The sequence below is a fragment of the Rhamphochromis longiceps genome, linkage group LG9 (assembly GCF_057381845.1).
Source record: "Rhamphochromis longiceps isolate RC_006_pf linkage group LG9, R_longiceps_female_GT1.1, whole genome shotgun sequence".
Lineage (NCBI taxonomy): Eukaryota > Metazoa > Chordata > Actinopteri > Cichliformes > Cichlidae > Rhamphochromis > Rhamphochromis longiceps.
The window spans coordinates 32,324,554-32,342,076 of record NC_140565.1 but is presented as its reverse complement, the minus strand read 5'-3'; the positions used below and the strand labels follow the sequence as shown (position 1 = coordinate 32,342,076).

General features: G+C 42.0%; 1 protein-coding gene and 1 pseudogene across 2 annotated transcripts in view; both read right to left on the bottom strand.

Moving 5' to 3' along the window:
• The window catches only part of LOC146662620 (uncharacterized), a gene marked incomplete at its 5' end in the record, with an annotated part of 78,298 nt that overhangs the window by 19,467 nt on the left and 41,308 nt on the right, over positions 1-17,523 (bottom strand). The window lies entirely within an intron of this gene.
• Positions 361-16,660, bottom strand: LOC146662622 (uncharacterized; annotated as a pseudogene). The gene is made up of 5 exons (XR_014913136.1): positions 15,798-16,660; positions 12,129-12,234; positions 10,548-11,144; positions 8,974-9,570; positions 361-5,809 (listed from the first exon to the last, which is right to left on the bottom strand). The product of XR_014913136.1 is annotated as an uncharacterized LOC146662622 (transcript).

Here is a 17,523-nt window from a genome sequence, read left to right as displayed (position 1 = left end):
TCTCAAAGAGTCAGATGTGTTACAGATCGTCAACTTTTCTTTAATGTCAGGTGTGTTTCCAGAACCACTAAAAACTGCTGTAATTAAACCTATACTAAAAAAGGACAATCTTGACAAGACACAAATGAACAACTACAGGCCGATCTCAAATCTCCCATTTTTAAGTAAAATCATTGAAAAGCAGTTTCTCAACAGCTCAATTACTTCTTAAAACAGAATAACTGCTATGATGCCTTCCAGTCAGGTTTTAGACAGAACCACAGCACTGAAACCGCTCTGACCAAAGTGTTCAATGACATATGTCTGAATACAGACAGTGGAAAAATGTCAGTCTTAGTTTTACTGGATCTCAGTGCAGCATTTGATATAGTTGACCACAACATATTACTCAAACGACTGGAGAACTGGGCAGGTCTTTCAGGACTGTACTAAACTGGTTCAAAACATACTTAGAAAACAGGAAATACTTTGTATCAATAGGTAACTTCACATCTGAGCAGACAAGTATCACATGTGGAGTTCCCCAAGGTTCCCTCTTGGGACCCCTTCTGTTTAACATTTACATGCTCCCACTGGCACAGATTATAAAGCACAACAAAATAAACTGTCATAGCTATGCAGATGACACACAAATATATATCACAATGTCACCAGGAGACTGAGGCCCTGTACAGGCTCTTGGTAAATGCATTGAGGAAATTAATGACTGGTTGTGCCACAATTTTCTCCAGCTAAACAAAAACAAAAGTGAGGTAATAGTCTTTGGTGCCAAAGAAAAACGATTACAGGTCACCAGAGAACTTCAATCTATACACCTAAAAACCACAAACCAGGCGAGAAATTTGGTTGTAGTGATGGATGCAGACCTAAACTTAGAAAAACACATTAAGACAATAACAAAATCAGCTTACTATCACCTCAAGAATATTCCAAGGATAAAAGATCTAATGTCCCAACAGTGCATGGAAAAACTAGTCCATGCATTCATCTTTAGTATGCTTGATTACTGTAACAGCATCTTTACAGGTCTACCTAAAAAATTCAGTCAGACATCTACAGCTCATTCAGAACTCTGCTGCTCGAGTCCTCACTAAGACCAAAAAAGTGGACCACATCAGTCCAGCTCTGAGGTCTTTACACTGGCTGCCTGTCCGTCAGAGGATAGACTTTAAAGTCCTGATGCTGGTCTATAAAGCTCTGAATGGTTTAGGACCAAAATACATCAGTGACCTCCTGACCCAGTATGAACCTTCCAGATCCCTCAGGTCATCTGGATCCGGCTTTTTATCAGTTCCCAGAGTCAGAACCAGACACGGAGAAGCTGCATTCAGCTTTTATGCTCCATATATCTGGAACAAACTCCCAGAAAGCCTCAGATCAGCTGAAACACTCAGTTTATTTAAATCCAGGTTGAAGACTCACCTATTCTCAGCTGCATTTGAATAAAACACCAAATCCACACTTTTAAGCTTAAATTTCAAAACTTACATTTTAACTACTGATTTTATCTACTGTTCTGATTTTATCGACTGTTTTTTAATCAATTTTAAATCATTCTTTTTATTTGTTTTTGTTTTTGAATGTCTCTGTAAAGCACTTTGAATTACCTTGTTGTGGAATTGTGCTATATAAATAAACTTGCCTTGCCTATAAATGAAACATGGTTTGCCCTCTTATGCATATTGTAAAGATGTATCATGACTAGTAATGTGGGATACCACTGATTTCATTTCTGATTCGATACCAAGTAAAATTCAGGCTGGTATTGATGATACTGAACCGATACTGATACTTTGTACAAAAAATTATTTTATTTATTGTATCTTCTATTGTATCTCCAATTTTAGCGTCATCATGATTACAGGACATCAGACTACTTGTTCTTATCACTTAATAATGCAGAAGTCACCATATAATAAAAAAACTTAAGTGGTGCGCTATTTGAACACTTTGCCTGCCTGCAGCATTAAAGGACTCCGCGAGAGACGTCTGTCTCGCCCTAGCAGCACCTGTCCTCTCCACTTCAGTTCGCCTCAACATACACTCATCATATCCTGCGATATGATTTACTCTCAGGTGTTTGACGAGGTTAGTGGAGCTGCCATGACACCTCACTTTCTTACCACATGAATCGCAAACCATGTCTCGGCTGTTTGTGGAGATAAAATACGTCCGCAGATGACCCCAGTTATGCTTAGCCATTGTTGTGAGTGCGCACGCCAGGCTCTGCGACACATTTATACAGCCGTATTTCAAACATGACTATGAAAGGCGGAAGAGGAAGTAGTTCCTTCCAGTGTAGACGATCCAAATGGTATTTCTTTATTTTCTTTCCACTGTGTTCCTCTTAATGATGAACTACAAATTTACCCTAAATTACTAAAATATCGATATTTTAATATGAGAATCGATTCTAGAACATAAGTTACTGGTATTTGAGGAATCAATATTTCAGTATCGATCCACGCATCACTAATAATGATTTATTATGCCTCCTTTAAGTTCAATAATTACTATGGCTGTGTCCCAATTAAGAGACTGCACGTTTGAAGTACGCGCACTACGCGTACTACGTACGGTGCGTACTATAAGTACGAGAAGTGCGGAAGTGAGAGGCTTGTGAAATGGGACGGTATACGCTTCGTCGCGCTGTTCAGGTTGCCTAGCAACCATAATACTAACCGCGAGACACGTTACATACAGCTTTGTTTGACAGAAATGAAGGAGAAAAATGTTTTGTTGGTCATTCATTTTTGTCATGACATCACTTTGATTAGTTGAGTATCTGAGGCTGAGACCACGGGACTGTAAAACATGATAGTTGGGCTTCATTTCTGTGCTGAATAGTCATTTAAGATTAGTTAGTAAATAACAATTAGTTAATGTTGTTCATGAGACTAAAGCCATCTCACTGTGGTAATGTAAATATAATATGGCCAATATTATAGTATTGTCAGATTATTATATATATATATATATATATATATATATATATATATATATATATATATATATATATATACACACACACACACACACATATACATATATCACTGACTTTCAGCTTGTTGTGTTTGTGGATATATGACTGACTTTACTTATTAAACATTCGCACATAAATAAGTGACGTCATATTCAGTACTTTTGACAGTTCACTCTTCGGCCACTCCATCTTATTAGGGAAATTCCACATACATAAATGTAAGTTTCAAAACTCAACCCCATCATTTAATTTGTTTTTGATTGAAATTGAATATTAACTTCCAATAAAAAAGGTTTATCATTGATTGAAATTCATTCAGAAATGTTTAACGAATGAGCTGTCACAACTTTCAAGTACAAAGTTGTTATGAAGTCTGTCACATATCCCCCCCTTTTTTTCTTTTCTATCCTTTATTTATTTATCCTTCTTATTTCATTGTACTGTATATTGTTACTCTTATTTGCCTTGCATGTCTACTGTACAAACTGAACTGGAATGACTGACTGTTCGCTTTATGATTTCAATGAAGTTTGGAAAAAAAAAAAAAAACCTCTTCGGCCGCTCCCTTCTCCCGTATTTTGCGGCACACTTCTCCACACCCACCGCCGCGCTATGAATTGTGGGATATATGGGACCACGAAGCGTGCACCGGACCACGCTTGATATTTGGGGAAATCGACGGCGCATTTGGAGTATGCATTTGAAGTACACTTTGAATTGGGACAGCCGTCGTCGCGTGGCGGTGACGTAACTGCACTTAAAATGCGTACTTCAAGCGTACAGTCTCTTAATTGGGACACAGCCTATGTCCTCTGCCTCATGTAATTAGGAGCTGGTGTGTAGGAGCCATTTTTCTTGTTTCCCTGTCCTTATCACCACTAGAGGGTTGTATTTCATTTTATGTACTGGTTATGGCAGAGGTAGGTACGGGGTTATTTAAGGTCAAGGGTAATTCTGTCCAGGTGTTGCTGATGAGAAGGGGCAAACCATTTCCTACTGTGCTTAGTCTAGTTACTTGTTGTCTGTGTTTAAATGGAAATTCAAATGGATGTTGCAAAGTTAATAAAAGTCCCCTTAGGACCCTTCCTTGATTCAGTCTTTCCCTTGTCATGTAAATGGTCTCCTTGACTCTGGTCTCAAACCGGAGTTCCTCCCTGTCCAGGATGTGTACTTGTGTTCCTGGAGGACAGGCGGGTCCATGGACCAGTCCACAGCTGAACACCGTACTTGGGTTCAACTTCCAGTGAAACTGAGGCCACAGCTCAGGACAATAGAAGATTGAAAAATGCTGCCTGGTCTAATGGGTCTCAATCTCTGCAACGTTCGGCTTTCAGAATTTGTCTTAAACACCATAAAAGCATGGATCCATCCTACCTTGCATCAGGAAAACGTTGATGAACTCTGAGCAAATGAAACCACAACTTTAAAAAAATGAATTCCCAAAATTAATTGTTTCGACATCTTAAACACAAAATCATAAGTTTTAATACCTACAGCAAGTTTAAGGAAAAATACAAGATTTTAAAGATGTTTCAAATTTTTCTCAAATATAAAACAGCAGATGGAACTTACATGCATCTTTGATGGGATTGTCTAAAAATATCTAAATTCTGGCTCTGCATCAACAAGGAAATGAACTTGACACAAAATTATAAGATCTGTAAACATCCGGGTCAATTCTTACCACAGTTGCTGCCTCTGAATAAAAATCTGGACAAAAGAGATCCACATTATTAAATAAGCTTATGTTTAATGTCAGGAGATGTGTTATTGAACTGGATTACGGAGCAGCCCCCCTACTGTAACTCAGTGTTACAAGGAAATTTTTCATAACTTTCAGGTCAGATTTTTAATAAGCTGCAGGAACCCTGTTCAGTGTGAGTGGAGAACAGCCAAGTCTCCTCCTCTGATAAACCTCCATCTGTGCCACTGAAAACAGTTCATCTGACTTACTGTAAACATGTTTCCATTTGTCACTTCAGCCTTTACTCTGAAATACAGGAAATGAAATCACAGCTCAAACTTCTTCATCCAACTGCTGGAACAAAGCGAACCACTCGACATGAACACTGAAGCAGAACACTTTAGAAAGCTTAAAATGAGACTAGGGAACCATTTTCATTCATAGTTGCCTCATCAGATCTTTACAGGAGATTCACTCTGAACTCTGTGGAGCCTGATCTCAAGGGTTTTGAGTCTGACCCTGAAACCAGAAGAGGATCTTTCTGTCTCTTTAGATTCACTGTGATCCAGTGATGGGAGTGATTTCAGCCCTGAGTGATCACGCTGATGTTTGCACAGAGCAGATAATGAAGTGAATGTTTTGGCACATTGGTAACAGTGAAACAGTTTATTAGTAACGTGGGATCGTTTGTGTTCGGAGTATGAACTGAGATTCCTGAAGCTCTTGTCACACTGGTCACAGCTGTAGTTTCCTTCCATGTGTGCACGTTCATGATAGTTACGATTAGCTGATTGTGAGAAGCTTTTGTCACAGTATCTGCACTTGTATGGTTTCTCTCCTGTGTGGACTTGTTTGTGTGTTTTAAGCCCACTTGCAGTAATGAAAGATGACCCACACTGATCACAGATGTGCTTTTTAACCCCACTGTGAATGAGTTCATGGCGTTTTAATCCACTTGATGTGGTGAAGCTTCTTCCACATTCTTTGCAGTATTTCAGTTTGTCTCCAGTGTGTTTACGTTGATGTGTTTTTAAGGTGTATTGGTGACTGAAATTTTTTCCACAGAGGTCACAACGAAAGTCTTTCCCACCAACACAGTGATGACAGGGTTGAGAACTGGATCCATCTGTGTCGCTCTGCTTCTAAACAAAGACACAAAGACAGTGTAAGTCAGTCCTTCACCATTTTTATCCTGAACGTCGCCTGAAATAAAGAGCGAATAAAAAACAAAATCATAACTGAAATGAAAATCTGAATAATCACTCAGAGCTGCTTTTTCAAGGCATCTTCCTTGGGGGGCTCAACCCGGGGTAGCGGTCATGTCCGGTTAAGGGCTCTGTTGGCTCTCAGGTGACTGTTTCCTCGTGGCTGTATGCAGCGGGGCTAGGGGAGGATCTGTGCTGACGGACGTGGGTTACTGACCTGGTAGCCTGGCTGCCCCTGGGTGGGTCCGGGATGGGCGTGAGGTTCTGGGGGCGCTCCGTCTCCGGGCTGGGGCCCGGGCCGGGCCTCGGGGGCTTGGGTCCTGGTTGGTGTTTTGCCGGGGTTGTGGGCGGGTGGGTGCGTGGGGGCCCAGCCCTGGAGCAGGGTGCCGCCGGTGCGTCGAGCCACCTGGGGGGCTCTTCAACTGGTGGGGGAGATGGTCACATCTGCAGGAGCTTTCCTCTCTTCAGGGACTCTCTCTGCAGGAGGGGGAGATACAGGAGAGGTGGAGGAAGATCTCAGCCTGGGCGTTTACTGTCTTATGTAGTCTGGAAGATGAGTGGATGGTGGGGTGGGTGCAGCTTTTTCTGTGGTGGGGTTGGGTGAACTGTCCCGGGCTCTGTGGGGCCGGGAGGCGCTGCTGCACTGGGCCCCGGTCTGGATGGGCCTGGGCCCTCTTTCTCTGGCGGGTCGCGGAGTGTGGGGGTGCCTACTGGGGTCAGCGGGGGAGCTGGCCCCAGGGAGGGGTTACCTGCCCCTCCCTTCCTTCCCTCCCCATCTCCAGCTGCCTCCCTCTTCCCGCTCCACCACAAACACCCACACATGCAGGGCCTTGGAGTAGGGGTATGTCACCAGGGTGCAGAGGAGGCTACCCCCCCATCTGTCCCCTTCCGGCTGCCTCTGCCTCAATTTTATCCCACAACTTAGACATTCACATTATTCACACTCTCATTACACATACATATAGGATCTTAGGGGTGGGCACAATCACGGAGTCCATATTACCATCAGGGTGTACACCTCACCCCTGGCGTCGTTGCCCACCTCTCAATTTTAAATACACTTAGACATTGAGGGCTAGCAGGAGGGACTATGCGCTTACCTGCTGCTCTCTGGCAGGTAGCTCCATGCCCTCCTGGGTTTTAATTGCACCTTAGAACACACATGCATCAACACTACAATGAGCGGGTGGAGGGAGGTTTGGAGTCTTCTCCCACCCCCATTCTCTGCGGCCTGCTGGAGCGGGAGGGCTAGGAGGAGTTGGCCGTCCGACTGCGGTCTGGAGTGTGGGGCCTCCCTGCTGCTACGGAGTCGGGGTGGTCTGCCTCTCCCCACCGCAGGGAAAAGGGTAACACCACCTGGGTCTGGGTGCAGTTCCCCCCTCCAGGGGCAAGGGTACCTAGACCCGGTTTGTAGAGTACGCTTGGGGAGTGTGATCGTGTGTACAGCGTCTCTTTATGTCTGTCTCCACGTTGGTTGAGTGTGGAGTGAGTGCATATGAGAGCATGAGGGGGGGGATGGATGTTTGTGTCTGTGTGTGCCTGTATGTCTGTGTCTATATGTCAGGTTGGGTATCAGACACCACCTCTCTGGGGACACCTCAGGCCCTCCAAGGTTTGGAGGCATATCTCCACCCACCACCACTTCCCCTGCCGGTGGCGGACTCCCTCAGGTGTCGGTGCGTTGCTGGTTCTTTGTGTCTGGGGGTGGGCGCCCAGGTACACACCGGCTCACTCCTTGGCGGCCGCTTATCGGGGCCTGGAACCTGGGGCTCGCTTGGACCACTTCGGAGGTGGGGTGCCCCCGGCCTCTCGGCCTGGGGCTCGGTCACTCAGGCACAGCTGGCTGCCGGCGGAGCTCACGGGCGCGTCACTGCAACTCCCCCTGGCTTCTGCTCCGCGGCTGCTGAGTGAACCCTCATCTGGGACTCTCCTCAGCTCTTTCTGGGACAGTGGCGCGGCTGCCCCTCTGTTGGTCTTCCTTGGTTTCTTGTGTTCTGGGGGCCTCTGGATGTCTGGAGTTTTGATCTCCTCCATACCTGCTTCATACCCTGGAGGACGGGGCTGTGGCCCCCCCCCCACACTCCCTAGCAGATCGTTACATGGAGAAACCTTTGGAATACAAGCACGCTGATCCACACAGGTATGCACACGGGTGTTCACTGCTCGTAGACTTAAATTACACCTTTCTTGGCTACTACTTCGAAGCACATCTGTCCTGCGTGCTGCACAACAACATTGAATATTTAGTATTTACTGCTGTTTACACTTAGCTAGATTAATGCGATGGTGTTGTGTTTAGTATGTTGCTTTGTTTTTTTTGTCTTTTTTTGCTTGTTTTCTATTCTTCTCTCAACAGGTGATCCAGGAGATTTTTATTTTTTTTCTCCCCCCCTTTCTCACTGTCCCTCTCCCCTTCTGTTTTTCCTTTCCTTCCTCTTTCTTTCTCCCTTTCCTATCCCTCACTGATGTCTGTCCCGTCTGTAACATCTGAAAATAAAATATAATAAAATAATAAAAACAAAGATCGACCAAATGGACCAATACGGCAATGCCACGAAGATCCATTTGGCAAAGTAAATCCACTGGGTATCCTTGTTGGTCTTCAGACAACAATTCTGATGGCTAAAGAACCAAATGGGACAGGCAAAAAAAAAAAAAAAAAAAAAAAAAAAAAAAAGAGCTGCTTTTTCATGCAGTAGAATTGACGAAACTACAGAATCAGTGAGCTGCAAGCTTTCAGCCCCGACCGTGTCCGTGCTGTCAGGTGAGAAGGGCGACAACTCACTGATTCTGATCCGCGGGTCGGCGCTTTGTGTTTACGTCTTTGTGCAGAATCCGTGTACCTGCTCTCATTTACTGTTTGGTGGTTGTCAAAATTTTGTAAGGTTTCAACTGAGATTCGGGGCTTTTCGAGCAAAATAAAATTATATTAAAAAAATCGATTCAGGATTTTAATGAATTGATGTCACGTTATCCAAGCCAGAATTGATTTTAATCAGTAAATTGATTATCAAAACCCACCCCTAGCTGAGACAGTTTAATGAGCAGAGTTGTTCCAAACAGTCAGGCTAAAATGACAAGATAAAAATATAAATACATACCTCAGAGTAACTGCACCTGGAGAGTCTCTTTCTAGTGTGGATCTGTTGGTGTCCTCTCAGGTAACGTGGAGCTTTAAAAGCCTTCTCACACAGGTCACATTTATAAGGTCTCTCCTCAGTGTGGGTAAACATGTGGCGTTGTAACTGCTTGTTGGTTATAAACTGTTTGCTACACTGATCACAGCAGTACACATCATGTCCGGTGTGAATGCGTAGGTGTGTATTTCGGTTCCCTAACCGGCTGAAGGTTTTCCCACAGATGTCACAGCTGTATGCCTTAATTCCAGAGTGGGTAACTAGATGACTCTGTAGGTGGCCACTTTGAGTAAAAGCTCTTCCATACTGATCACAGCTGTACGCTTTAACTCCACTGTGGATGAGTTGGTGGTTTTTTAGGGAATCCTTCCTGGAAAAACTCTTTCCACACAAGTCACAGCTGAACGGTCTCTCTCCAGTGTGGCTGACCTGATGAAGTTTCAGGTGACATTTGGAAATAAAACCCTTCCCACACTCGTCACAGGTGTATGTTTTCTCTCCCTTTCTTCTGTGAGGTTTGTCAGCCTCCTAAGAGCGCTGACTTCTCGCTCCATGTTGGTCCTGCAGTGACAGAGATACAAACAGAGGCAGTGAGTGAAATGCAGTCGTGGAACAAACTCAACCTTCAAACTCCCTCCATTAACACTAGCTTTAAACCTGAAGGTGGAGTGTGGCACCGAACACCTTAAAGGTCTCTTATCCCCACCTGCTGGTAGTTCTAACACATTACATCCAACCTGGTGTTAAAAATAATTTATGACTGTTTAAACACTCTAAAATCATTTTTTCCTTGTTTTCCTTACTTTTACTCCCCACAGAAAAAAAAGACTTTCTACTCATTATATTTTCAAAACAGACTTTTTACTTTTGGTTTCAAACATCAAACTGATTTGAGCCTGAAAAGTAACACATGAAAGACAATCCTGATCGTGTACTAATCACCAGGGTTTGAAACATAAAAAGAGATGAAAGAGGCAAAACTGTGAGTCATAGTCAGGAGTTAAAGTGAGACGTTGTTCTTCTTTCTTTTTTGCACAGCACCTGAACAAACAGGTAATTTCAAATGCAGCGTTTCTATCAACAAACATCAGCAAACACACAAACTGTTTGTGTGCAGTTTGTCTCACAGTGTATTGCTGGCTAAAGGTCCAGCTGCTGTACATCACAGGGAGAGAAAAGAAAGAGAGCTAACTTCACTCAGAGATGGAGAAAGATAAGACACACAGGACAGGAGAGGAAGAAGAGAAGTTAGATTTAAAGGGAAGGACTGCTCAGTGGGATTTGATCAACTGGAGATTAAAGCTTACATGTAAGTCCTCATGTGTTGAAATCAGATATTGGGTCTGTACATGTGACATTATGTTTTTTCTTTCAGATTATGAAACATGCTGCAAAACAATCTGAGGGAGATTGACTGTGCCGCCTCAGATGCAGCCTTTTCCATGCAGTAGAATTGCTAACATGCTAACACAGTTTAATTTGCAGAGTTGTTCCAAACAGTCAGGCTAAAATGACAAGATAACAATATAAATACATACCTCACAGTAACTGCGCTTCGAGAGTCTCTTTCTGGTGTGGATCTGTTGGTGTCGTCTCAGGTAATGTGGAGATTTAAAAGTCTTCTCACACAGGTCACATTTATAAGGTCTCTCCTCCGAGTGGGTCAACATGTGGCGTTGTAACTGCGTGTTGGTTATAAACTGTTTGCCACACTGATCACAGCAGTACACAAAATGTCTGGTGTGAATGCGTAGGTGTGTATTTAGAGTTTCTTTCAGGCTGAAAGTTTTTCCACAAATGTCACAGCTGTATGCCTTAATTCCAGAGTGGGTAACTAGATGCCTCTGTAAGCTGCTACTGTCAGTAAAAGCTCTGCCACACTGATCACAGCTGTACGCTTTAACTCCACTGTGGATGAGTTGGTGTGCTTTTAGGCCACTCTTCCAGGAAAAAGTCTTTCCACACAAGTCACAGCTGAACGGTCTCTCTCCAGTGTGGATGACCTGATGACGTTTTAGTAAACACTTCTCAGTAAAATCCTTCCCACACTCGTCACAGGTGTGTTTTTTCTCTCCCTTTCTTCTGTGAGGTTTGTCGGCCTCCTGAGAGCGCTGACTTCTGGCTCCATGTTGGTCCTGCAGTGACAGAGATACAAACAGAGGCAGTGAGTGAAATGCAGTCGTGGAACAAACTCAACCTTCAAACTCCCTCCATTAACACTAGTTTTAAACCTGAAGGTGGAGTGTGGCACCAAACACCTTAAAGGTCTCTTATCCCCACCTGCTGGAAGTTCTAACACATTACATCCAACCTGGTGTTAAAATAATTAATCACTGTTTAAACACTCTAGAATATTTTTTCTTTACTTTTACTCCCCACAGAAAAAAAGACTTTCTACTCATTATATTTTCAAAACAGACTTTTTACTTTTGGTTTGAAAAATTTGAGGGGAGTTATTTCATCACTAAGGGCATCAAACATCAAACCGATTTGAGCCTGAAAAGTAACACATGAAAGACAATCCTGATCGTGTACTAATCACCAGGGTATGAAACAGAAAAAGAGATGAAAGAGGCAAAACTGTGAGTCATAGTCAGGAGTTAAAGTGAGACGTTGTTCTTCCTTCTTTTTTGCACAGCACCTGAACAAACAGGTAATTTCAAATGCAGCGTTTCTATCAACAAACATCAGCAAACACACAAACTGTTTGTGTGCAGTTTGTCTCACAGTGTGTTGCTCGCTAAAGGTCGAGCTGCTGTACATCACAGGGAGAGAAAAGAAAGAGAGCTAACTTCACTCAGAGATGGAGAAAGATAAGACACACAGGACAGGAGAGGAAGAAGAGAGGTTAGATTTAAAGGGAAGGACTGCTCAGTGGGATTTGATCAACTGCAGATTAAAGCTTACATGTAAGTCCTCATGTGTTGACATCAGATATTGGGTCTGTACATGTGACATTATGTTTTTTCATAAACTGAAAGATGCTGCAAAACAATCTGAGACAAACTAACTGTGTGATTGTATATATACTAAAATACAACACAGTCATATAACAGGTTGGGAGGATGAGAGTTTTAGACGTGACTGATTATTTGGTGAAACTGTGATATTTTCCTCACCTCCTGTGTTGAGCTCATTGTTTCCTCTGTAGTGACTCAGCTGAGTCCAGATGGCTGAAAATGTTCCTCTGCTGCTCCGTCAGACTCTTCTCCTCCTGCTGATCAGCTGGGACACAAAACAGATCTTTGTTAGGCTCCACACTGCACTGAAGAGTCAAAGTGTCTCATATGTTCATCTGACAACACAAAGTACAAATTTCACTCTGATTGCTTGTAGAAATCTTGTGAGACGTGTTGTGCTGCAAAGTGAGGAAACTCTCTCACTCACTTATACTTCAGGAGGAACTTTGTGACATTGGCTCTAATATTCTAAGCAGCCCTTTACTATGACAGGGCCAGAAAGTCCTATTTGATGGTGAGTTACAGTTGTCTGCAACTCCTTTTATTGTATTGATGTTCGTTCCTCACTAACGGTTTCAACACTCTCTCATCCCCATCTGTTTCCTGTTTCTCGTTGTGAGGCCCCATGATCGTATATGACACATCCTCAGTAGGGCCGGGCCCTATCATACCGTTCACGGTAATACCGGTGTAATTTTGGGCAACGATAGGAAAATGAAATATCGCGATAGAATATGGGTAAAATGCGCATGCGCAGTGCCTGTGATTACATACGCACATGGCGGCGACGCAGAATGAGAAGAGCGAAAGTGGATCGTTAAATGAAATGGATGAACCAGAATTGGTTTGTAAAAATGTTGCAACTTCAGTGGTGTGGAACTGGTTTAGCTTTCGTCCGTCAGATACACAACAAAGCACTATTTTTGGTAGAGCATGCTAGCGGGCCGCCGTTATTACAGTGTTGTTTGGAAAATACGGCACACTTAAAATCAATCCTTTGATTTTTCTGAAAATCGACAGTGTCCATTATAATCCTGTGTGCCTTATGTAGGAATTCTGGTTGTGTTTACTGACCTGGAAACGATTTTATGTACACGGTAGTGATGGGTCGTTCGCGAACGAAATGGCTCTTAGAGCCGGCTCTTTGACGTGAACGACGCGAGCCGGCTCCTTATCGCGAGCCGTCACGTGGGTTTTTTTTTTTTTTTTTTTCTTTCTCTCAGCCTCTCTCTCGCACTTTTTTTCCGCTTCACTCTGCACGCGAGCCTTGTGCTTTATGCTGGGCAGAGGGGGGAGGGGCGGTAGTTACACTCAGTAGCACAGGAACAGAGCCAGAGAGAGAGAAAGAGAGGCAGGGACAACAACATTAGAAAGGTATAGTAATCATCCACAACTATTTTCAGTTGCAGATGATAAAGGATTGAGAAAGTTTATTCATGCAGGTCCATATGACAGAGAATATGCATGTTCTTTTAGTTTTCATATTATAATTTATATTTAATTGTGTTGTGGTTTGCAGTGTTTTGTGTTCTTTTCACTTTAAATTTGTGAAAGGAAAAAGCTGAAAATTTAAATAGTTAAAACTTGAAATGTGAATAGTTGATTTTTGTATTATATGATTTATTTATTACATTTTATGTGGAGTGAATAAATAAAAGTATATTTACGGTGGCCCCTAGAGACAAAGCACATACAAACTTCAAATCACGTACGAACTCTGAAGCATGTACAAACTCCAAAACACGTAAAAACTCCAAAACACGTAAAAACACGTACAAACTCCGAAGCACGTAGAAACTCAGAAGCACGTAAAAACTCAAAACACGTACAAAAGACAACAGAAGTGCTCCAGGATGCTGGGCGCAGTGTTGAGCCTTTGTTATCTTGTGGCTACACAAGCCAGCAAGTACCAACGACCGGATTTGGTGTGTGGTAATAACAGGTAAATGAACTTTTTTTTAAATTATTTGAATATATATATGAGTGCCTGTGTATAAATACACAAACAATACACACATGCTTTCAATTGTGTAATTTAAGTGATCTAGTAGCTCGGCTTTGGAAGTTCAGTTCATGCTAGAAATGTGTTTTGGAGTTTGTACGTGTTTTGTCTCTAGGGGCCACCGCATATATTTATATATAAACATATATAAATAAAACCACTTGTTTTTATGTTAGTAATTCCTTTTGTGCATAATTTTATATTATTGTTAATAATAAATTAATTAAAGCAACAAAACAACCTGAAGAGCCGGTTCGGAGCCGAAAGAGCCGGCTCTTTTTAGTGAGCCGAACCGAAAGAGCCGGATCTCTAAAAAGAGCCGGAAATCCCATCACTAGTACACGGTGCTCGAAAATCTGTCAAATGTTTCAGTACGACTTTGCTATGCTACGAAGCCACACCGCTTGATGGATTGTCGGAGCAATACGGCTGTCGTAGGCAGGAGCCTCACGGAGTGATACGTACAGTTCTTCAACATAATATTACCGTATTGTGTGTGTATAACCTCTTTTTAAGTTTTGTGGATATTATACATGGTTATGCTGAGGATATGTCGGCCAGTTTCCACTGGAAATGCCTTTTGGTTAAACTGTCAACAAGGAATTTGCACTGTTACATTTTTATATAACTTTAATGCACATAAAAAAAAAAAACAGCTGCTTGTTTAAGTGAAAATACATTGATGTTTTTTTTGCACTAATAAAGTTGTGGAGTTGTAAAGCATTTTGTCTAGTGTCAATTATATTGTCAGTTATATCGTTATCGCAAATTTTCAAATGTATATCGTGATAAATATTTTTGGTCATATCGCCCTGCTCTAATCCTGAGTACATCCTGTTCTAATCTGCGCAGGCACGTATGCAGTTACAAGCAAAACACTACTTTAAATGACTTCCAGTTTAAACCTTCTATCGCCTCTTGATTAATATGGCACTTATTTAAATATTGCAACATTTATATTTCCCACAGTACTGATGGTCTTTGATTAATGAGCTTTGATCAGTGGTTTCAGTGCTTTCCTTCCTGCTTTGACTGCAGCTGTGTTTGACACAGGAAGACATTATTACATTCTTCACGATTATACTTTATTCTTTTTGGGGGAAGTGCAGCTTTAAACCTTCACATGATTCAAGTCAACCCAACAAATCAATCTGAACGATCACAAGTGGGAAAAACTTCTGTAGACAAAATAAAATAAAACCCAACATTCAATCCACAACATGATTAAAACATGATTTCACCAAATCACCAAGAGCTGCACATTAACCACCACAATATATTTTATTCTCTGTGCTTTCAAATATGAACACTGTTTACTTTCATCTCTGTTTCATTAGTTTTTGTTAACATCTTCCTGTGCATCACTTTACAACAGCCACACTCATTAAAATGAGACTTTGTAGGAGTTCACTTCCTCTCATGTGTTCATCCACAGCAGCTGACTAAAGACTAAATAATATTTTTTATGTTCTTGACAAATTTGTTAATTCAGTCGAAGCTGGTCTCTACTTTGGAATCAGGTTTCACGACCTTTTACTTTGAAATTAGGTGTCCGCATATCTCGCCGTAATACTTTGAATACAAAGGAAACACAAAACATGGTGGAGGCTGACTTGACTGTAATTCTCAAACTGGAGGCTGGGTTGACACCAGTAGCATGTTGAGCTAATGATTAGCTGGTGTTTTTCTCCAAACACTCTCTCACTCTTCTCTCAACGTGTTCACAATAAACTGTGAACAGACACCGAGGAGAGCAGCAGAAGACCTCATTCAGGAGCTAAACTCAACATGAACTGAACTCACAGTAAAGTTAGCTCGGTGCTTACCTTTAGATGAGCCCACAAACCGAGAGAAACTCCGCGATGAAGCTGCAACTCTTTCCAAACACAGGAAACAGATCAGGGAGCAGAGACCCACGTGGTTCACGCTGATCTCAGCTACGATCCAGGAGACAAGGGTGGGCAGATCGATGCAGATATCGATCCAAACGCTGGTAGTGGTTTATGATCGATACTTTAGTTTGTTTTCTCCTCTAAGTTCACTAGTTTACTCGCTTTGGATGAAAAAGTAGCTCCGTCTGTGCAAACTGCGTACGGCATGTCACCACGGAGCATGCTTCTTCTTCTTTATATTGTTGGCAAATAACAAAATGGTGCATTACCGCCACCAACTGGTATGGAGATTGAATTGAAACGTCGACTAGCAAAGCAAAGCATGTCAGGGTGGCGTAAAGCCGCAATGCCCACCCGCTCAACACAGGCAACCCAGTATATGACTGTCCCCTCCTTTCTTACTCCCACTGTTTTTGCCATCTTTTCTTGATTTCTTGCCTTATGATACTCTTTGTTTCTGTCAATAGCCAGGTCAACTACCCCATGTGTTGTGGCTTCCTTCGCAGCTCTCTCTGTTGTTTCATTTGCTCTGACTCCATAATGAGCTGGAATCCATAAAAAGGCAACTATAAGTCCCATCATGTGTATCTTGTAAAATGTTTGCTGAACCTCTGTTAGTACTTCTGCTCTACTTTCTGAGTGGTGTTACGCAGGGCTGTGCAGAGAGGTTTAAAGGGGCGGGTGCTCAAAGTTAAAAAGGGGCACATTGAACCAGGCTGAATAACAGCAACACACATTCATCAAGAATCTAATATGGGAAGGGCAGGGCTGTGTTGATCTGAGACTGTAGGCATTAAAAAGTCCACAGGAGAGATGGTAGCTGATTAAACAAGTGTCATGAGATAATAACAAAATGCAAAGATTGGTGACAGCACTTGGAACCATAAGGCAACAAAAAACTGTGAGAAATAATTTAGGCTCTGCCTGTGAATCACTCTTTGCTTCTCTTCTTCCTTCCATCCCATCATTTCATATATCACTCTCCACTTGCTATGTGAGAACAAAGCACAACTTTCTATTGCAATAAACTATAAGCTAATTATCCACACCTAACAACTCTTGCACTTAATCTATAATAAAATGATGACAGAAAAATGTTATAGCCCTGCCTTTAGTAGCCTCACACAGCTCCTGCTGTTTCCTCCTCATGTCCTTACCAGCCATGTCTGGACAATGTTATATCATGAGTAATATTTTTTTTAAAAATCCATCAAAATAAAACACACACAGTGACATTTTAGACCTTCTTCAGAATACTGTATATACTATGGGCATCATGGTGCTGATCCAGAATCCTTACATTATTATTTATTACTAGAGCTACAATAATAAAGCAATGAGGAGGGGGAAGTAATAAATATGAAATAATGTCATTATGATGATTCCATTTGTTTCACTATCCACTCTGTGCAGGGCAAAGCTTATTACATGTTTAAACTGTAGAGATACAATAATTTTACTGCTGTAAAATCCAAATTTTGTCTTATTTAAAATATAAATCTAATATAATCTTCTTCTTAATGTATGTTCTTTAAAATACAGCGTGTTTTTTAAAATATTATAATTATAATAATTATTATGTGGACATGCATATTAGATCGTTTTTTAGTGAAATATAATCCCTCCAGAAAGGCAGGAAAAGCCCGGAAACTTACTTTAA